Source organism: Onychostoma macrolepis, chromosome 25 (assembly GCF_012432095.1).
Source record: "Onychostoma macrolepis isolate SWU-2019 chromosome 25, ASM1243209v1, whole genome shotgun sequence".
Lineage (NCBI taxonomy): Eukaryota > Metazoa > Chordata > Actinopteri > Cypriniformes > Cyprinidae > Onychostoma > Onychostoma macrolepis.
Window position 1 is genome coordinate 18492068 of NC_081179.1, and position 23976 is coordinate 18516043.

General features: G+C 34.4%; 1 protein-coding gene across 4 annotated transcripts in view; it reads left to right on the forward strand.

Annotated features, from left to right (window-relative positions):
- LOC131534873 (zinc finger protein 469) overlaps positions 1-23976 on the forward strand; it is a 281478-nt gene that overhangs the window by 10574 nt on the left and 246928 nt on the right. For 3 of the 4 annotated variants that reach the window (XM_058767980.1, XM_058767979.1, XM_058767981.1), the window contains one exon: positions 16261-16457. The exons of the other annotated variant lie outside the window; for it this stretch is intronic. The gene's annotated coding sequence lies outside the window, so the exon portion shown is untranslated. The remainder of the gene's footprint in view (positions 1-16260; positions 16458-23976) is intronic. 4 annotated transcript variants of the gene reach the window in all.

Below are 23976 nucleotides of genomic sequence, written 5' to 3' on the forward strand. Positions count from 1 at the left end.
CAAAATCAAATTTGACACATCATGATAAAAAAAATTGAAACAATTTTCACTCAAAAGTAAATTTCACCAAAAAGTCACAGAAATATTATTTTCTGGTAAAACATAAGCCAATAATCTTTGTTTTAACAATTTCGAAAATTATTATTAATTATAATATAATTAATTATTTTTGCAGTGTGTTGTGCACTTTTATGATAGGCCTACTTTTTTTTTTGTCATTTTTGGAGACTGCCAGCCATGGTCACCATTCACTTTCACTGTGTGGAAAAGAGCGACATGAACATTCTGTGAAATTTCTCTTTTTGTGTTTTACGAAGGAAAAAGTCATATTGCATAAAGGAAATGATGACAGAATTATTTAAAGTGAGTTAGCTATTCCTTTAATAGTCCTGGCTGATACAGACTAATATTCAAGTTGCGACAAAACGAAAATAGCAGCAGATATTTTCTTCTGTATTATAACGTGCATCCAAGTTAAATGGATTATCAAAAAGAAAAACATGTAGGGTGGGGAACAATGATATTTTGATTAAGAACTATAAACCTAGTTTATTGTTAATTGACTAATGTAATTATGCCATGGATTTGATGAAATGTTTGGGTTTCAATCAAGGTGCTAAACTTGTGGAGCTTCTTCTCAACATGGAAGGTAAATTCAAGTTTTTGCCACACGTTAGCTCATTACTGTCAAGCCCTAGATAAAATAGTGAAATATTGCAAGGTTAAGAATAATCATTAAAATATGTAAGGGGTGTTTGCAAAGTTTGTTAAAAAATAAGCTTTATTTGTATAATTCCGCTATTTGAAACTAGAACAGAAACTGCATACCTTAAAAGAGAAATTACTGTATTAAAACACAACAAGAGACAGTAAAAATATGTTTTTATTTGCTTAGGTAAACTATTGTAGAATATCTGATTTGACATGATTTTCTATGTCCAAAATGTTGATTAGGGTTGGGTTTTGTTAGTTAGCGTGACCCAGTTTGTCTCTGCTTGTAAATGCCTTAACTACACCATCAGATGGCACATTCACCGACCGCACACAGTTCAATGACATTCTGATGCATATTGGAAAGTATTTTCTCAATCTGGCAAGCTCTAATCTGATTGGCTGACATGTCTTCTGGGAGTAAGGGCACAGAGTTTTTTTTTATCAGTCTGCCTGGAAACAGCCATGTTTATGATATTTATTTTGATACAACAAGAGCCTTTGAGGATGAAATAATCACTGGATTTGCCATCACATGAGGATATTCAGTTTGTTTTGAGACACTCAGTAACAAATAAACTATATAAACTAAATAAACAACAAAAAGATCTGTGGCTGGTCGCTTTTTATTTTTGAGGTTACTCTCGCTTTAAGCAATGTTGTAAGTATCACATGCTGGGTCTTTTTTTGCAAAGAGCACAGTTTTGGCCTTCTTATAATGCCATGTGCTTCTGTCGTCAATTGCGCAGGAAAGTACGCAGAAAAGCTGATCGGTTTACATGCTGCTACACTTCACAAAGAAATATTGTGGAGCGGTAGATGCCAGGGTGGACAATCAGTCCTGGTTGCTTGCCAGGTATTTTAATGCACTGTTTGGCCAAAGGATTTTTGATTCGTACTGGTATGTCCACACTTCAGAATTATGGTGCTCATCAACGGAGAAACGAATTGGTTGATAGAAAAGACCAGCCAAGTTGAGGATCTCGCTGGTTGTAACAATCTCATCTTCATTTTTATTTTCCCATCAGGGATTGTCACATTATCAACATTTCATCTGCCTCTACAGGGGAAATATCACAATTCTCTACAAAGAATGAAAAAAATAAAAACTATAATTGATCACATGCTATTATTTAAAAAATAAATATTAATACAAATGTTTACAAATCTAATTAAAACAATGGCCTGTAGCCTTCAAGTACTTTTCAATAAAAGTAAACGTTGCTTCAAGTTTCGTAATTGTTCACATAAGCAAACTGTCAGAAACAAAGAAATAAATGAAGAGCAGTGAGCGTTTTTCAGTTTCTTGTCAATGTCGTTGTTGGATTCATATTAAGGAGCTGCTATTTATATAACGGATGAGAAATTGTTTAAATCATACCTGTTCCAGGCCAGTTTCAGTTCAACAGGAGAGCTGCGGCTGTATGAAGTGATTTCTAACCTCTTCTTTTTTAGCATTTCCCTCAGATTTTATCGCCATGATATTTAATCTACTCCAAGCAGGATGTAATTTGGGATTGATGGAAAATATTATTTTTCAAACAGTGGTGAGTAATTTGGTTCATTATTGGATGCCATGTCACATGAAAGGCTTAACTATAAAATAATGAGTTGATAAATAGCTTATATGCATTTCAACCTTTTTTTTCTGCTGTTAGCTATCAATCAACCGCGAAACTTTACAGTCAGTACGCACCTCGCTAGTAAGCATAAACAGTGAACGCTGAATCTTCATGGCTAGTGTTTGCGTAGGCCATTTCATTTCATTCTGTAACCTACTTCTACAAATCTGAGTTATAAGTGCTAAATGCTACTGCTTTTGGCAGCGTTGATAATGTTTCTAATAGATAATATCTTGATATTTTTGCGTTTCCCTTGCCGAATGTGCTATCCTGTCAGCAATAACCTGTCCATGGGCCTTTTTGATTAATGTCAGTTTAAGTGCCGGCTATGCAGTTGCCAGGTATTGCAATAAAAACAAATTAAAACTGAAAAATAAATAAACCGAAATTATATCAAATCTGCGCAAATAAAATAAGATAAAGATATCACTGACCCTAAACTGCAACTTCTCACTTGATTAACTTTCTAAAGTATCAAATTAAGTGGAAAACACAATTCCAAAAACGCTTATAATAGCTGGATCTGGCAACACAGAGGCGGCGCCCGCACCTTCACTCTCCGCTAGCGTCTCGCAGCGATTATTTTCACACCACGAACGCTAAACATTCTTGCAAACTGTCTAAACTTCATTATACATGCAGACATTCATATGAGGAGTTTTTAAACAGCAAATTAGCATTCAGAGAACAAATTTTATTTTTGAACATAAAAAATTGACTGAGGTCCGGACCTCGGTGACCTCATAGCTGGCTACAGGCCTGGAACAGAGTCTACTGTCATTTCAAAAAGAAAACGCTAATGTTACTTTCCGTTGAAAGGACGCCATGGGACGTTGGATTCAGACGGTAAAATGACGTTAAGACTTAAAACAAACCCGAATGAAAAACATTTCCCTCATAATAACTTATTTTCACTTTAATGTAGATGCTGTTTACACAAAATGTAAATTGTGGCCGTTTGAACCAAGTGTAAATATCAACAAACACGTTCCAAGTTCAATTAGTGATAGTATGTCATATAAGTTAAATAGTAAATAGTTTGTATTTGTAAGGATATTTTGTCTGAGTAATTGTGGGCTGAGTTGAAAACACTGAAAATACAATACCCTAATATTAATGACATAATATACAGTGGCAGGTCTACTCCAGTTCATTCAGTAGATAGTAGATATAAAACTGTGCAGATACCTTTGCTAGTACTGGATTTACATAACAATCTGGGCCGTACTCCACTTTTTAGATCTGCGGTAATAGTTGTGGAAAGCTGTTTCTAACTAGGTCTAAGTGGAAGGGTATTAAGCTGTTTGGAGGCCACATGTTAAAATGCGAGGTAGCGTCAACACCTGAGGATATTTGTGGGAAACGTCTGCTGTTCTGTAAGCAGTTACGTAGATGCTCGGTGAATAGTTTTCTCCTCTCATGTCACTCCACACCCCACAAAAGGTCACTTACAGTCTGTTTTGATGAAAACTTCCCATGATGTATTCGGCGAGATTGGAGAGAGGTTTTTTCCTCTTATGTGATGGTTTAGATTGGTTGTTTTTAGTTTAGATAATTTTTGCACTATATAAAATAAATATGATTAAAAAGCAAGAAAACGCAAAGGCTGAAAACCTATAAGAGCTCATTTAATGGCTCCACCTTAAAGGAGTAGTTCACCCAAAAATGAACATTTGCTGAAATCACTCAACGTCAGGCCATCCAAGTTTGTTTCTTCATCTAAAGAGATTTGGAGAAATTTAGCATTACATCACTTGCTCACCAATGGATCCTCTGCAGTGAATGGGTGCCGTCAGAATGAGAGTCCAAACAGCTGATAAAAACATCAAAATAATCCATAAGTAATCCATACTACTCCAGTCCATAATCTTGTCATGAGAAAAGCTGTGTTTTCATAAACAAACTTATCATTGACTCATCTTTAAACCATTGCTCCTGGCTAAAATACGAGTCTATAATTCATAATAATGCTTCCTCCAGTGGACAAAGTCCATCCGCTGTTTTCCTCTCTCAACTATTTTTGCTTGTAAATGATGCTTGATCTGTGCCGATTTCTCTCCTGATTCAAACTTTTTCACTGCAGAAATCAATGTTGTGAATAAAGCTCTCATTACGGCCGGAAGTTACGTTTGAAGTAAAACATGTCTTGATGGATTTGTTTCTTACAAACATGCAGCTTTTCACTTCAGACGTTAATTGATGGACTGGAGTGGTGTGGATTACTTGTGGATTATTGTGATGTTTTTTGGACTCTTATTCTGACGGCACCCATTCACTGCAGAGGATCCATTGGTGAACAAGTGATGTAATGCTAAACTTCTCCAAATCTGTTCAGATGAAGAAACAAAGTCATCTACATCTTGGAAGGCCTGAGGATTTCAGCAAACGCTCATTTTCAGGTGAACTATTTCTTTAAGCCTCCACCTAAACAACATTTTCACTAAATTATAGAAAAACTAAATATGTACAGAAAAAAAAAAAAAAATATATATATATATATATATATATATATATATATATTTATTTTATTTATTTTTTTTTTACAAGAAGTTTGATATTTGCACATATTGAGATTTGAATTGTATATGTTTCCAAACAAAGATGCATATGACCTTCTTGAAGGGTTGGAAAGTCACTTAATATTGAGCATTTTTCTTTCAAAGGGATTTCTTTTTTTTTTTTTTTGGTAAAGCAAAATATTTACAAGAGGGAATTTCTCAGGCATGCAGTTTGTTTCTTTAAAGGAAAGTAGTCTGTCATTGTGATTCCCATTGTTACAGTTTCTTTTCAGGATTTTCGAAGTTTAAATAGATAAATCCCAATTTTAGATCTGAGCACATTCATTTCCAAATAGGAACAGAAACTTCCAAACTATGTGACCTCTTTGTGGATCTCGATAAGGAGCAAATTTGTCTTCATACTGCATTCTGTCATGAACAAATGCACAAAATATGCATGCTTCATGCATGGCTTGTGTTGTGTAACCTCTATACGAATGCGAGCAGTGATTTAAAAGTTCAGTGTTCTTGAGTTCTTCGCAGCATGTCTCATGACCCAGTTTGATGTCATTATGTTGTTGTGCTCTGGACGTAGTGTTCTCTCGGTGCGTCCCGTCTGTGAGGCTGCAGCTCTGTCAGCTCCACTTCAGGGAGAGAATATTGGAACCAGCTCCAGCGTTCTGCCTGGCTCTTGGCATATCCACTAATGCGTGCTGATGCGAGACAGATGCATTTAAAGGATGCTTTCAGCTGAGGGGCCATTATGTGATAAATACCCAGACACACGTGCTATGTGAAATAAGGGCTGTCAATTAACGTTTTAATTTAGTGCAATTAATTCAAAATGAATGTTATGTATTATAAAATAGGCAGTTAATAATGCATTTAAAAAAAATAAAAATAATACATTTAATTTAAATTTATCACCAAAAATCCTGCAGAAGCATATAGAGTTTAATGAAAATTTACTACTTAAAGTTTCACTGAAAGTAGTAAAATCTTGTAGTTTATTATGCATGTCAGATGTTGATTCAATAACGCTCGGACTGGTTCAGTGAGTTCATTCTGTGAAATTTGTCAGTGTGATTCTGAGTAGTTTGTGAGTCATTTCAGTTGATTCACTGAAAGTAAGAGTAATTTATTTGTGAGTTGGGCAACACCGGTTTCACTTTTTGTTGTTGATTCACTGAATTCTAATTCACTAATTCATAAGAGTCATTTGCTCAAAAATCTCATTTTTAAATTATTAATTAATTAATCAATATTTTTATTAAATACTCCTGACAGGCAACAATAATTAAGTAATTGATTATTTTGCCTGTCAGGAGTATTTAATAGAAATATGTCGATTCCGTAACACTCAGACTAATTTAGTGTGTTCATTTAATGATTCATTTGGCAGAGTGATTCAGACCATGAATTTTTGGGTTGTCTTAAGTGATTCATTACAAGAACATGCTTATAAGAGTCATTTGGTGAATCTATACCCTGGTCACACTGTATTTTATATTTTTGTTCATGTCAAATATTTTTTATCACAGTATTATGAAATATATTGTATATTAAAAAAAAAAAATATATATATATGCATTTTATTGTTAATTTGATGACCATATCAGAGTCTTTTTAATATAAGGGCGTGATATTCATAAACACCACCTCAGAACTTCACAAAGTGAGAGCATGCAACATGATTTTAATTAAGCATGCAAACGTTTATGCAGATGAGGCAATAGATGGTGCTAGTGATATGTTTAAATATGTTCAATATATTTAAAGATGAGAAATGCTATATTTCTATGGTAAATTTCCTGAATTTGCTGAAAATGTGTGTTTTTTTGTTTTTTTTTGGACTTGAAGTTTAACAATTGGTTTTTGCATCTACATTTAAATCTTATATAATAATTTTTTTGTTATATTATGACATAAAATATGCACTACCAGTCAAAAGTTTTTGAACAGTAAGATTTTTAATGTTTTTTTTAAAGAAGTCTCTTCTGCTCACCAAGCCTGCATTAATTTTATCCAAGGTACAGCAAAAACAGTAAGATTTTGAGTAAAAGTATTTTACAATTTATTACTGTGATTTCAAAGCTAAATTTTTAACATCATTACTTCAGTCACATTATCCTTCAGAAATCATTCTAATATTCTGTTTTGCTGCTCAAAAACATTTATTATTATTGTTATTATTATTATTATGTTGATTATGTCATATAACAGATGAGTAAAATTATTTTTCAGGATTCTTTGTTGAATAGAACGTTCAGAAGAACAGCATTTATCTGACATAGTTGTAACATTATAAATGTCTTTATCATCACTTTTGATCAATTTAAAGTATCTTTGCTAAATAAAAGTATTGATTTGTATAATCAAATACCCCCCATATATATATATATTTATAATGACTCAAGCTTTTGAATGGTATAGTGTATAATGTTACAAAAGCTTTTTTTATTTCAGATAAAAGCTGATCTTTGGATCTTTCTATTCATCAAAGAGTCCTGAAAAAATGTACTCAACTGTTTTAAATATTGATGATGATAATAATAATAATAATGTTTCTTGAACAGCAAATCAGTCATTTGACACTGAAGACTGGAGTAATGATGCTGAAAATTCAGCTTTGCATCACAGGAATAAATTACATTTTAAAATATATTCAAATTGAAAGAAGTTATTTTAAATAGTAAAAATATTTCACAATATTACTGCTTGTCTGCTTTTTCTGTATTTTGGATCAAATAAATGCAGGCTTGGTGAACAGAAGAGACTTCTTTAAAAACTATGCAAATCTTACTTTTCTTTACTTTTTGTACATAATTTGATTGGAATAAATAAATTGAATATATATATATATATATATATATATATATATATATATATATATATACAGTATATATAAATGCTGGTTGAAAATATTTGTTGGTAATAACATTTTATTGAATTATGAATGAATGAATTATAGCTTTAAAATTGTGGTCCTTCCCTATTCAAATCTAATATTTGCACGACTGGAATTAGCAGTGCTGACGCTTTGTGAATTGGCTTGCTTAAAATGTCATGTAAATATATCATGCTAGTGGAAATGACCTGTCTAAATTGTAAACAGTGCTAAAGTTAGGCTTCAGGAACCTCTAAAACACAGCAGCTACAGTGCTGACACTGTGAAAGAACAAGATCAGGTCAGTAAATATGAGATGAACCACCAAAACAACAAGTGCATTGTGCTTTTGAGTTGCTACAACAGATCTAATTGTGCCAGCAAGAGCAAAACTTTGGATCTAGTTGGGTCTGTACAGCTGCCTCTAGGAAAGTAAGCCGTTACATCAGGCTTTGTTCATAGGCGTTGCTAGACTAGACAAAAGCAGTGTCATTGAGCTAGACAATAAAATTTAAACATAATTGTCAGCATTTTAGTAATCAATCCACCATGTTCTCATGACTCAGAGCTAGACTTCAAAATCAGGAACAGCTTCAAGTGCAAATGAGCATGTCAACATTTCATCAAACACACTAAAGCGACCCGCAAAATCCCCTTTCACAGTAAATGACCGACAGAATGGACTGTTTCCCATTGTTTTAAAGAGTTCATGTTGTCCAAAATGTGGTCATGAGACCCTCTTTCCGGTGATGTCAGTGGCTCGTCTGAAAATGTAAACAACACTTCAAATGCAAACAGCCTTTTGCTGCTATTGCATGTTGATTTAAAACAAACGGGAACGGGAAAAGGGCGGAAAAGGACAAATCAAAGTGAATGGGGGTTGTTTATGTGCTTGCAAAAATGTTCTAAACTTCTAAACAGTTAACAGAAAAAAATGTGACTTAAAGGGCTGTGGAATATAAAAGCTGGGTTAGTGAAAATTATGTTGGTCATGTTTTTAAATACAACTTTATTGAAAGCCTAAAAAATGATGCATAATTTTTTTGTCTTAATAAAAGAAATGTTTATTTGTATAACGTATTCAGTGAATTGAATGGGAAGACATAATAAAGTATTTAAATAAATAAAATAAAATAAAAGTTCTAAATCGTTCTAAAGTGTATTTATTTGCAAGAATCTCAAAATTCTGTTTTTTTTTTCTCTCAGATTTCTGACTTTACATCTTACAATTCAATTTTTTTTTTTGTTTCCACAAAAAAATTAAAAATGTGACCTTTTATCTCACAATTCTCACAATTTTGACTTTACATCTCGCACCTGACTTTATTTATTTTATTTTTTTGGAATTCTGACTTCTGACCTCACAATTGTGTATCTTATTTATTATTATAATTTTTTTTTTTTGGCAATTATGAAAAAAGGTAATTATGACACTTTGGGCCTAAGCAGGGCAAATTAGAGCGAAATTTCTGCGGGTGATTTACTAACAACCGCGCAAATTAAAGAACACAGACGCAACATCTAATTTACATATGGACCAACGCAATATACGAAACGCAGCGCAAATTAACGTAGTCGCAAATAAAAAATAAAGAAATAAAGAAGCCACAGTATGCTGAAAAGAACCGGAGGCCGAAAAATGAAGGTTTCAAGAAGTTTTGATAGAGCTGGTATTGCGTGACTCCTAGTTGAGGGTTCCAAGTCGACTTTTATTTCCTGAAGCAAATTAAATATAACATGGCTTGGCAAACTATATTTTTGGATATTGTGTTCTTCTGGTATTCCAAATAAATGAATACGTGTGGAAAAAATCCTCTCCCTTCTACCACACGCTCTATTTTCTTTGCTGTGCCTTTCCTAGCAACAATAATTGCAGCCATTTCAAGCGCAAAACAGTTTAAGACATGCTTTTTTGGGCGTTAAATAATGGCACAAATGCCAGTAATTTGACGAGCACAAACGTTAGTAAAACTCGTTGCATGATTCATTTTAATACTCCCCTCCCATAAATTTTGCGTCTGTAATGGCAACTCCTACAAATGCATATTCAATAAGTTCAGGTGCAAAAATAACTGTGTCCACGCCTTTTCAGCGCTAATTCGCATCTTTAGTAAAACCCGACAGTACTATTTTAATACCAAAAGATGGTTTGCGCTGGCACAAGCTGTTAGTAAAACTGTCCCTTTATCTTGCAATTCTTATCTTATGATTATAGTTCTCACAGTTGCGACTTTCAAGTTGCTATCTTACAGTTCCGGCTTGTCTTCTCAGAATTGCAAATTTATATTTCACACATCTGAATTTATATCTTGCAAATAAAAAAGTTGCAAATACTTAATTTTTTTATTCCGTTGTGTAAATTAAGCTTCCATCCATATGACTTGTGCACTATATTAAATATCTTTTGAAGCTGAACACTAATTTTGTGTGACAAACCAACCAGATTTTATCATTTACTGAAACTCTATTTGCTTTTGCGCTCATTGTCAAGTCCATGAGAAAAGTAATGATGTCTGATTCATCAATGATTCATTCTTTTGAGTCTGAACATTTCAATGAATCACTCAATCCAGTTCACAAAAGCTGATTCAGCTCTAAAGTTTTACCCTATGACTTCATGATCCAGGGTTATATTCGTAGTTCATGAATCGTACTGACCTCTTTTATGTTTTTGCATCCACTTTCATTACATTGAAACAGAGTATTCTTCAAAAATTCACCTTTAATGCTCCACAGAAACTAAATAAGGGTGATTAAATAATTACAGTATATTCATTTTTGGATGGATTACTCTTTAAAAATCCTCCATGCATGACGAGAGCTGGCCTTTCTCGCAGCACAAACATTTCTGGCTGCATGAACACCACCTGTATGTGAGTTTCCTGTGTGTACATACAGAGCTGGCATATATCACCAAACTACCGTACTGTAATTGTTCCCAGAGTCTCCCGCTTACCGCTTTACTATTATACTGTTGTCGATCTGGCCTCTGGTTTGTTTTACAGCTTTAAATACATCCTCATACAGCCACCTCAAAGTATGAAACATGACGGCGTTATGACGGATTACCCCACAAAACTCTCTCAAATACAAACCCGCAGCTCAACCCCTGCTCCTCTGCTCATTTATTTTCATGCTAGGATATGGGAATGCTTTTTATCGCTGTTCAAAACAGCAGTATATTGATATGTATAGGAGTGTGCAATATTGACACAAAATGATTTTCTAAGGTTTTGTCAATCATGGTAATTAAACAGTATTTTGCTGAGTGTGTTTTTTGCTGGTATCTTGACTGGTTTAGGCCTGTATTGGACAAGCTTTTCATATTCGTCATAATCTGTGTGGTAGTCAGTTCACAGCAGTGACAAAGTTAACTTTTCCACTTAAAGGCAATATTTCCATGCACCGTAAACTGATTTTTACCTTTATAAGGGCAAATGCATCATGTAGTATATTTGTACATAAATTCAATTAGAATAAGGTACTAATCAAATTACAGTAAATCGGTATCAACAAAATCTGTTTTTGCACTGCTGGTACAGAAGCTGTATCTAAAGCAGCTTTACTTACACTGTTGTTAAATAGCATAATGCTTTGAGATTAATGTTTTAAAAATAATGTTTTGCACATTGAAATATCGGTAACACTTTACAATAAGGTTCATTAGTTAACTACATTAGTTAACATGAACTAATAATGAACTGCACTTATACAGCGTTTATTAATCTTTATTAATGTTAATTTCAACATTTAATAATACATTATTAAAATCTTGTTAACATTAGGTAATGCACTGTGAACTAACATGAACTAACAATGAACATCTGTATTTTTATTAACTAACGTTAGCGAAGATTAGTAAATACAGTAACAAATGTATTGCTCATGGTTAGTTCATGTTAGTTAATACATTAACTAATGTTTAACTAATGAACCTTATTGTAAAGTGTTACCGAAATATCAAACAATTAACTTTCAAAAATGATTCAGTCCCATGACCTTCATGAGGTATTTAGCTACCCATGAAAAAAATGTTTTTAATGACAATTGTATATCATTTTTATATTTATATTTTTTATTTATTTTATTGCATGTTTTAGTTTCATATTTAACGTACCATTTCATTAAATAGATTTAAAGGAATGATACATTAAATATAAACCTAAAACATGCTGTAGATGGTGACATGTCTTAACAAGTGAGTCGTTGATTCATTTATTCAACTTATTTGTTCAAACAATTCATTTAGGATCAAAGCAGGTGATCTTAATGAATGGAAAATTTAATCACTGATTTGTTCAAAAATTCATTCAGTAATGAAACACCACTGTGTGTCGCACAACTTTTTGGGGGGCTATATTTCACAAAAATAGATGAAAACGATGTTGACAATATTGTTTCTAAAATGTAACTAAAAATATTGGCTTCTTGTTTATTGAACTGTTATTTAACTGTAAAAAAAAAAAAAAATCAACATCACATTCCTAAACGTGCTGATATTTGGGAAAAAACAGCATGCTTGCTTGTGCGATATTGCTTAACTTTACTGTGTCATATAGAAATATAAGAAATAAACTTATTCAGGGCATTTTTGCCATCATATATTGAATTTTGTGTTCTTTCTAATTGCATTCTACTATAATAACAACTTCGATATTATCATAGACAATACATATTGCACCTTCTGTAGATATCACTAGATTTTTGCATTTTCTGTGTAGTTCGCTCGTACATAATTAAGCACAGTGGTGCTGGAAGGCTGTCTATATGCAGTTTTGTTGCTGTGTGGTTGGTAGGGTGTCAAGATATTCAGGTCTCTAGATGTGACTCTGGTCTCGCCATTGTAAGTCTATGGGATTTTTACTCTGTATGTCTTTAGTTTGTCCTCTTTTGCCCCGTTTCTTGTCGTATTTTTGTCTTTTTTCTCTCTGTTTTTCTTTGATAACACTGTTCCATGCTCTCGAGCCAGTCCGAATCGAAGTGCACCGCAAAACTTCCTCTTCAGCAGACTAGACGATTGATAAATGATGGAAACTGGCCGTCCAGCTGGTTTCGGTCCAGATGGAATCAAGCAGCTGAGGAACATGGGATTTGCAGCCTGGCTGTAATGACTTTTAACAGAAATGTTTGCCCTGACTGATGATGCACTGGTGCCCAGATTGAAGCTTCTGACAAAACCCTGCTGGCCAGAACACGCCTCAAAACATGCTCTGACCGTCTGCCGCTGCCTAGTTTTCATGTTGTCTCCTTTTTTCCTCTTAACAGTCTCTTCATCTCCTGCTCTTCCACCTTCCCAGAGAACTATTGTTTTGCTCAGAGTTTTATCTTTTATAACCCCCCCCCCCCCAAAAACTTTGTGGTATATTTTTAGTACACATGTGTTTAATGTACTACTATATAAGTGTACTATATGTACTCTATAATGTATCATATAAAAACATTTTTAATGTAATTTTTGAAAAAGAAAAATCTGTAAGTTGTTATTTTTTTATATAACTATTATATTTATATTTTATATACTTTTATATCTTATTACTTTTAAAGTTTTTCTTTTCTCCTGTTCATTCTGATTCTGACATTCCTAAATTTGAATATTTTCAATTATTTTCCATTCTTGACTGACTTTTTATTTTCAAAATTATTCTGACAATTTCTTGAAATATCTTTTATTTTATTAATTTATACAAATAAGCAAGTATTTTGTACAATAATATTTATAGAGTATTTATACAAAATAGTTGCTATTATTGTCATTCTCATCTTTTTGACCTTTCTTTATACTACAGATTTTTTGCTATAGTTCATATTTATACATCTAATAATACTGTAAGATAGAAAAAGAATAGCGTCCACCAAAACCTAAATGGGCCTTTACACATGAAAATATACATTAATCTACATGAAAACACCTTTATCTTTTTAATATGGGGTCTGTGAGCTCACAAAATTTGAAGGGATAGTTCACCATTAATTACTCACCATCATGTCGTTACAAACCCGTAAGACCTTCATTCATCTTCGGAACACAAATTAAGATATTTTAAATGAATTCCGAGAGCTTTCTGACCCTCCCATAGACAGCAACACAACTGACACGTTCAAGACCCAGAAAGTTATTAAGGACATCATTAAAATAGTCTATGTGACATTAGTGGTTCAACCTTAATTTTATGAAGCTATGAGAATACTTTTTTTTGCGCAAAGAAAACAAAAATAAAACGTGTTCCCGAAGGTGAACGAAGGTCTTACGGGTTTGGAACAAAATGAGGGTGAGTAATTAATGACAGAATCTTCATTTTTGGTTGAACTGTCCCTTTCAAAGCTACTTCGACTAGGTGAACAATTGAGATCAGCAATCTCCTATATGTGATTGTTGTTTCCTGTGGCTTGAGAGATCCCATACGTGACCCGATCCTCTCCAAGGGTTGTGCCTAATTTCTAGCTGTGTGCTGCAAATGTGTTGCTGTTTATCGAGTGCAGTAAAACTTTGGCATCCGATATCGCATCCCTCTGGGTATCTGGTATCTGTAAATGAGTGAATAAATAAAAACACGCTTCCATTCCTACTCTGACCCAGAGCAACCCAAGGATCTGCTCTGGGTCCTATAATGGGACAGATGTGTCTATTTTGCTTACTTGTAGATATTCCTTCCCCGTGGCTCCTTTTTTACATAGTCCCGTGGCTCTTTAGAGGACAGTTATAAAAAGAAGGGATATAATGTCTGTTACTCATGCCTTTTTCTCAAGCCTTGCTGTTTCTCAAAGTGCTGAGCTGTAGTGGTGTTTGTCATAATGTTGTGAAGGCCATAGACGGGGTTATCATTACGATTGGGGTCAGGGTTAAGTGGGGCAGACAGCTCATTTCTGTGTAATGTTGTGCAGCGATGCAAACGCCACTACAGCACATCTGCATGTGGCTGTACAGTGTCTTTGGTTCAATACAGACAGCCGTTAAAAACATCTTTCCACAGACCACTGAGCTGTTGCTTAAATTCACAGGGCCCTGGTGAATTTAATAATCTTTGGATGATGATTATGTCTGATTTGAGTGTTTAACTCCGTACATGAGGATGTGGTTTTATTGTCAATGTGGTGAAGTCAATGAAAATAGAGTTATGAATCATTCTGGGTCATTACTTGACCACTGGTGGCGCCAGTTTGCACAAATTCATTAGGAGTAGATTTGCGTAGCCTACTGTGCAGGTGTGGGATGTGAACTGACAGATGATTCAGAACTTGTTTGATCCTAAAAAAATAAATAGATTTTTGTAATTGGTTCTCGAATGTTTATTCTTACACTGATGTGGAACTGCTACCCACCAAATCCTGAATGACCAAATGACTCTTATGAACTTATGAACTTTTTTTAGTAAATTAAAAACATACAGGCTGACCAGTGTCTGAATTCTGAACAAATGACTCCTACTAGACGGTTCTTTATAAATGAATCAAAGCATAAATCGTGACCAGTGTAGTCTGAATCATGCACAAATGATTCTTAGGGGCTGGCTCTTTTATGTGAATCAAAATCATGCAGTGTTACTAGTTTAGTCCGAATCCTGAACAAATGCTTCTTATGAGCTGGTTCTTTTAAAAAGAATTAAAAACACACAATGTGACCAGAGCATTTCGAATCCTGAACAGTTGACTCTTATGATTCCTTTTTAAGTGAATCAAAATCATACAGTGCTACCAATGTAGTATGAATCCTCAACAAATAACTCCTAAAGCGCGAGCCTGCACTTTTTAGTGAATCAAAAACATTTTAGACCAGTTTAGTCCAAATCATGAACAAATGACTCTCATGAGCAGGTTCTTTTTAAGTGAATCAGAATCTGACAGCGCTACCAACGGAGTACGAATCTTGAACAAATGACTCTAATGAACAGGTTCTTTTTAAAAGAATCAAGAACATGCATCATTACCAATGTAGTATAAATATTGAACAAATGACTCTTATGACCCGGTTCTTTATACAGAATCAAAAATCTAAAGCGTGACCAGACTAGTCTGATTCTTTTACAAATGATTCTAATAGGCTTATAACCACATTTTAATTGGTTTAGAAGTTTTATTTAATATGTAGTGAGATCCAGTTTTTAGATTGCATTTATAGCGAAGGATGTGAAAAGTCATTAAGCCTTTGTAAATATTGTTTGCAAGAATTGTTTTAAACTTAGATTTGTTGAAATCTGAAATTATGTCTAATTAAGTTGTCAACAGAAATCTCAAGAATTATTCAAAAGTACTAAAATCATTAATTAATGGAAACATTACAAGGAATCGAGACCTAGATTCCTATTGCTGTTTACGGAAAGTAGATTTTTTAGTAAATCCCAATGCGTGCATCTGGGAAGTCTTGTACGAACGTTCATAAATCAGGCTACAGGAATGTGCATCAAGGAAATAAATACAATTTATTTTGATTCCAATTCTCGATTTTCTTTTCTTGCATTATTTCTCTCTAGGAGACCAGACTGAGACGTTAAATAGTTCACATTTGTGACTTTTCCTTTCCTCTGGCTTGTTGTGTTCCTGATAGTTCATCAGGCATTTCCTGGACTTCCTGGTTTCTTGGCCCAGTCCAGCTGTGAGTCCACCTGCTCCGTTTGGAGATTCAGCTCGCTTTCCCATGACTGCTGGTGTCAATTAACGGCTCAGAAAAACCACCGCACAGAGGTGAATTTAGATGCAACTGTCTGCCGAGTGGAGGAAAAGAGCCCAGCGCTGCAGTGACAGGTACATACGAGCTCTGCCAGAATCCAACAGTCACACATTCACATCCTTGTTGATTCGTCACAAGCTGAGGCAGAGCTGAGCTAGCTGGCAGACAGCCATGTTGAATCAGTGCTTCATCGTACAGGAGTAATGCAGTAGAGATGAAATGTGGTATTTTCTGTTCTTTGTGTACCTGTCTTCACCGTGTGGGTTAGAAACAAGGGGAACGTGTTGTAAGTCACTCGTGGGATTTGGCCCAGCCTAACATTGGAAAATAGGCTTAAAAATGCTGTTTTTGGCATGGAGCAGCAGGTAGGTTAATGCGCTGTCAAGGACTCGACTTCTTCGCTCATATTCTTCTGCCTTATATCAACCACAGGCATGCTGAGTGTCATCTGTAATCTGCAATGATATACAGTAGGATCTGCAGTCTATAGTGGAGCATGTAACATTTCCGGATAAGGTCGTCCATTAGTGTGGTCCCATAAAATACCATAATAAATGGTCATTTCTTATTTATTCTAAAGTTTCATTCAGCTGCCTGCAGCATGTTTGAAGCAGTGATTTTTTTTCTTTACATACTCTTATAGTATTTATTAATATTTAGGATTTACTTTTACTTTTATATTTTCACTTTTCATTTTTAATTTAAGGCTTTTTTCTATTACTTTTCTATTTTAATTTAGCTACATATTTAGTCATTTTAGCACTTTACCTCAAATTTCAGTTTCTTGCCAAGGCAACATTCCAATTATCAAGTTTAAGTTTTTCTTGTATTTCTTATCACATGTGAATGTCTTCAGCTTTATTTCAGTTCATGAAAAAAGATTTTTAATAATCACTGGCTATTTAAAAAAAATAAAAAAAATAGTAACACTGGTTTGAGCTGGGATTGAAATCTAAAATGAAACAAATAAAAAAAAAGCAAAAAAAATTCAAAGAAATAAAATCTTAGTGAGTACTGAGTACTGTAAAAATGCAGTATTTATATTATTTATATAAAATATGCAGTAAACAATATTTTCTGTGTAAGTTAAATTGTGTAAATTATTAACACATTATTAATATTGGGATTTTTTTTTTAAAGAAAATATTTATTGAATTAAGTTTATTTTTCTTACCATAACAGTCATGTTTTTTCTCTCTCGTTTTTTCACTTTTTTTTTTTAACTTAAAATAAGAATAGTTATGCTCTCAATCAATCAAAAGATCTTTTTCAGTTATGCTGAAATTTGTTTATTTAAAAAAAAAAATGTAATCACTATAAAAATGTTTAGTAATAAGCAATTAAATAATTGTATATATATATTTTTTATATTTCTTTTTCTGCCTATAACATGTCACAAAATATGCTCGTTTTTATTACTCAGTTTCTTATACAGCAAAGACATGAATGAAGAGAAAATGCAGACTTGAGGAATGAAGAGCAAAATTCTCATGCTTTTTGGATTTTTCTTCTGAGTTAAACACTCCAGTAATGCCACATTTGTCTCCTCTTGAGTTTCAGGAGAGATTTCATCAATATCTCAAACTTCAAAAGTCAGATTTCAATATAAACTCAATTCTCCTTACATTCCTACCCTTATGAAAAAGAAGTTTATTCAAGTGTGCTGTTAGTATACTTCTTTTAAACTAAAAATAGGAAAGTATACTTTTAGTCTACTTTTTATGTACTTCTCAGAAATGGGCTTTATGTACTTCTCAGAAATACACTTAAAATTACTTTTATGTATACTTGACCTATACTTAAAAAAAGTCTAAATATATTTGAGCTATACTTGTGCTCCGTGTTTCCATTGTTATATGGTAGGGGGCGCTAGTACACATCTTCTGTACAGAATTTTCAAAAAATCACAAGTGAAGAAGAAACCGAAACAACAGATGCTTCCACATATAATCTAACATGATCATCAGATATAAAACAGCATCAAAACTGTGTAACATTGTCGACCAATGAAGAGGTAATAACGACTGTCAAGCTTTGGGGTGTTGATTGCCTCCATCTACGTTTTGATTATCATTCTGAATCCAATTCATAGTCTTTTTTTCAGATTTTTGTTCAAAATGTTGTTTATTTCTTTATTTTTTACTTATGAAACTTACCCACATTCAAGTGTTTAAAAAAAGAATGCAGAAGCTAGAATAAAATGTTTTTGTTTACAAGCAGATACCCTGTTCTTTCTTTTGATGTTTTGTATGTTCAGATATTCATTTACAAAATACAAATTAATATCTAAATAGGGACATAGTAGTATACTTAAAGTATGATGTAAAGTTCACTTAAAGAAAGCTTACGAGTATACTTGCAGTATAAAACTACTAAACTAGTAGTTTACTGAGACTATACTTCAAAGTGCACCAAAAATGCTACTACAAGTATTTCATTAGTAAACTATCAGTATACCTATAAGTTCACTTTTAGTATAGTTGCAGTACAAGCTAAAAACATTGATGCAAACTAGTTGTGTACTCAAATTTTACTACTGCTATACTTAAAGTATACAAGAAAGTGGGCCAATTTAGTCCCAAGGAGTATTGAAATAGTACACTTACAAGTATACTACTAGTACACTGATATTTGTATACTTACTACATAAAGTATCCTTAAAAATATACTTGAACTTTACTTAAGTATACTTAATAAAATAAACTTGAAGTATACTACTTTTTGGTAAGGGTATGCCAACCACATGATAACACTATACTCTCACTGAATACCAACAATTGTCTCTTCAGTGTCTCATAAGGAATTTTAGGAGAAACGTTGATGTTTGATGTTATAATTGAGAAAACCAACTTTGAGCAACAAAAGGCCAAACTCTGAGCAATAAAATGAGTATTAACTGAATGACGTTTTATTGACAGGTTTATTGACTGTTCTTAGAACTTTACAGAAACCAAAATCTCTGAAAAATGACTTCCTCCTTAAAGTAGACGATAATCTCATGCCAACGGTCAATCGCTCCATCTTCTAGCGTCATCGGCTGCCTTTCTGGTTAGTCATGTTTGTTTGCATCTGTTTATTCATGTCTGGCTGTAGTTTTGTCTTCTTTCATAGGGAGGGGGCTCTTGAGAATGAGAGGTGAAAGCAGGCTGCTATCAGATCCAGTCTGAAGTGGATGTATTTGGTTTCATTTGTGTTTTGAGACTAGAGCAAGTCCAGACTTCCAGCTCTTATCCAAAATGATAGCTGAGCAATAAATTTGACAGTTTTGTGATGACTTGATGGGAAAATGTAGTGCTGCATATCAACAACACTTTTTTTCATTCAGTATCAAAGATAAAACCAAATATATTTAATATGCAAAGCTTCTTCAGTTACGTTAATAAACACAACCTTTTGTGTGAATACATGTACTTTAACTGAAATCATTCAGACCGGTTTATGAACAGGAGAAATTAATTGATTGAAAACACCCATCTCTAAATAATGATGTATTCACAAATCTAACATTGGAATCATTTGTTGAATCGTTGAATCATTCAGAAACTTTCAGGTTTATGAACTGGAGAATTTGATTCATTAAAAAGATCTACTTCTAAAGAATGATTAATTCACAAATTTGACATTGCCATCAATCAGGTAGAATTACTGGATCATTCAGGCTTTGTGAAAAAGAGTAATTGATTCATTAAAAAGGTCCACTTCCAAATAATGTTTAATTCACACATCTGATTTTGCAATCATTCAAACCAAATCATTCAGGCTTTATGAACAGGAGCAATTGATTAATTGGAAAGATCCATTTCTAAAGAAAGATTTTTTGACAAATCTGACATTGTAATAATTCCGACCGAATCATTGAATCATTTGGAGCAATTGATTCATTAAAAAGATCCACCTCGAAGTGTGATTCACTCACAAATCTGACATTGCTCTTTGTCATTTGAACTCTCATGAAGAGCTAAAGCAGAAGTCGAGATTTTGAGTGAAAAATGGCTAATTTTGTTCTGTCCTTTTGTGTTATTTCTAAAGCTTGAAACCCTTTCTTGAAGCTCTCTGCAGTCCCCATTCATTGAAAAGAAAAAGAGCGACCAGCACATTTTTCAAAATCTCTCCTTTTGTATTCAGTGAAAACATTTGAAAATACATGAGGTCAATGACAGAATTTTCCGTTTTGGGTCAACGATCCCCCAAAATTCTTTTGGATCAACAACTTAAAACAGATCTCATGTGACTCACTACTGAAACGAATGGTTGGCCGAATCATTTCAGAAATGCAGAAAAGAATCAACAAGTGGGTCTGGGCAGAGACAGGGTGTCGTCGACGGTCTGGACTCCAGACTCCAAAACAAGCCTGCAGACTATAAACGCTGACTGAGTTGACAAGGAACTCGGCTCATCTTTTCTGGTTAGCGCTCTGTTTTCAGGTCATTTTGAGCCATACCTGCTTATCTTGGGTGGAGTGACGCATTCCTGCAGTTTGGACAGGTCTACTCTGGCCTCATGCCATCGTATCGAGCCCGAAGCGTGTACATACATCAGTGCACATATTGTCGTTCCATCGGGTGCATCTGAAGTGTGTATATTTTAGCAAATCGTGAAAATCTAGGCTTATTTTCACTTGCACTAGTGCCAATTTTGCACAGGCATGTATTGTTTGTTTTGGCCTCCTTTACATAAAAAACAGGTTGTGACGCTCTGAATATCGTCTTTATGTTCAACAAAGCAATATAACCCTCGGTAGCTTTGTTAGTGTTCATTTGCAGTGTACTGTATCTCTGCAAATCTCTTTTGTTTGAACGCGTGATGTACTCATGTGTTGGCCGACCACCCAGATGCGGGTTTATAACAATAACACTTCCACTTCCTATCACTGATAACGCTACGGCTACGGCTGAGGGAATCTCGGCAGGACAGACTGTATCAGTCAAACTCGCTGCACATCAGAGGAACAGACCCCTCTGTTTAGGAAACAGCTAGTCAAGCCTACATGTCTAAAATTTCCTCCCCACTCGTGTAACCTAAACACGCTAATCTGGCTCTAAACTGTCATTATAGCAACATTTGTTACAGTGTTAATGCTCTGAATGTATATGTCTCTAGACCTTATTATGGATATCGCTTGCAGTGACTTTGCCAAGTAGAGTAAGATGTGTTTCTGGACAGTGTAGGCAATATTTTGTTATGCTATTAACTTTAGTTCATTTCAATGGCTTACAGTTTTGAGTTAAGAAAAGAAAAAAGTAACTTTAAATGTTGCATTTATTCATTTAAAGGGTATCCAGAGACATTATAATTTTTGTTGTCTGTCTAGTCTAATTTATAATTGTGTACTGGCTCCAGGCAGTGGTGCAGTTTGACATGTATGCAAGATTACACAACAATCATCACGGCTGGTGAGATAAAAACTCATTAGAATGAAGGAAAGTCCCCATGGTTGTATCTACACATGTGAATATAGCTCAAGGTATATGTGCACTCTGTTAACAATTTTGTTAGTGTGCTACTTATGAAAGATTTATTACACTAAGTAATAGTTGTGTTTTTCCTTTGTGGTCTGCTCGAGAGCGATAGCACATTGTTTTACACGTTGGAAGCCTCTGCCAGCTCGTTTACCCCATTCTGTCTAGACTTAATGTTTGATGATAAATGTTCATTGGGAGCAGCGCAGAGATGAACTCCAAGCCGTCTGACTGACAGTCTGCTATTGCAGTCATTCTCTGGATGAGTTGAGCGTCAGCTCCGCAGGTTAAAAGGTGATCATCATCTGCACATGTCAATAAAGCTTCACTTTCAGGTCTGCTCGACGGCCCACGGACAGAGTTATAGATGATCGGGACAGTTGATGGAATTGACACTGTCTCAAAATGTCACGGGCCAGTGCTGCATCGTCACAAAAGTTTATTGCTTGCACAGTTTTAAGTCTTGCCCAGTTAAACATTCAAGCAATTTTAAATGATAAGAGCGCAAGAAGATGTGAAAGAGAACTCAATTCCGTTACTTAAGTAAATTTTTGGAAAATTTGTACTTGAGTACAGGCAATAAGCATACGTTTTACAACCAAACTCACGTTTTATCACTACTGCAAAGTATGATGTTGCGAGTTTTTTTGGACATATACTTTAATTTCGTTATTGGGGGTAACACATTGCAAGTAATGTGAGTTGTAATGTAATCAGATTACTTTTTCAAGTAACTAGCAAATTAATGCATTACATTTAAATTTCTAAGCATATATTTTCAAAAAAGTAACGCAAGTTACTTTGTTTTCCCATTTATTTACTGACACCTCTCCTGTCCCTGTGCTGAGAGAAATTGGCAGTGAGGTGCAGAGGCACTTCCTTTAGCCTAATGTGTGTGGACACCAAAAGTCAATGCAAAGATGCGAATAGATGCAAATTCATGCCAGGCGACGCGAATGGGGCAAATCGAACAATGCTGTTGCAGCGAACGCATGATATACGCCTAAATTGCATTTTCTGCGCAAGTTAAACAATTTCAACTTGAGCAGAGAATTCTCATGACGCGTTGTCATGCAAGTCAGTCAGCAAGGAGCTTACTGACACGTCCAGGTTGACATGTCTGTTTGTATCAGAAAATAGAGAAGAGCATTACGCGATGATTTTATTCACGCAAATGACACAATTCAGCAGGCACCAGACCTCTATGTAACGTCAGGTTGACGTTGGACATGACGTCAGACACACGTTGCATTTTGGTTGAAAATGAAAATCGGGTTGACGTCAATATTTGACATCAATTTGACGTTGACTTAACGTTGGATTTTGGTTGCACAACCTAAAAACAACAAAATCTCATCGTCAGCTGACGTCGGTATTGGACATAAATTTAACATTGACGTTAGACATTGAATTTACATTGAATTTTGGTCACCCGACGTCGCAACCGAAATGTAACCAAATATCAACGTCTTATGCCTGTTTTGTGCCTGCTGGGAATAAACATCCCAATAGAGTGATAACGCGATGAGAATATTTGCTTCACGTTTGGTGTGCACACCACATAAAGCTTACTTTCACTTTTGGTGTGAAAGGGCCTTCGCAGCTGTCAAAAATGTAACTTTTGGGTTTTTTGTTATTGAAAAATAAGCAAGCTCAGCTCAGGCGACAAAAAGTAATGTAACACAATTAGTTACTTTTTTATGGAGTTACACAATATTGTAATGTATTACTTTTAAAAGTATTAATTTATACATTATACAAATGAAACGAACACCCGCCAACCCCCATTATATGGTTATCATGTGGCGGGTGACCAGAGGTGAAAAGTAACGAAGTAAATTTACTTGAGTATTGTACTTAAGTACACTTTTTGAGTATCTGTACTTTACTCGAGTATTATTTTTTCTGGAAACTTGCGACTTTAACTTCACTGCATTTGAAAGACAAATATCGTACTTTTTACTCAACTACATTTATATCAAGGTCCCCAAGTAGAAAGTCGTTATATGTAGCAGTTTTTGCAATGAGTGCATTTTCAGATTCACTTAACTCTTTTTTTTTTTTTTTGCGAAAATCCGACCTGCGATCTGCCAGGACCTTCCTGTGTTGCCAAGTCTTACAGTATTTCTAAGCC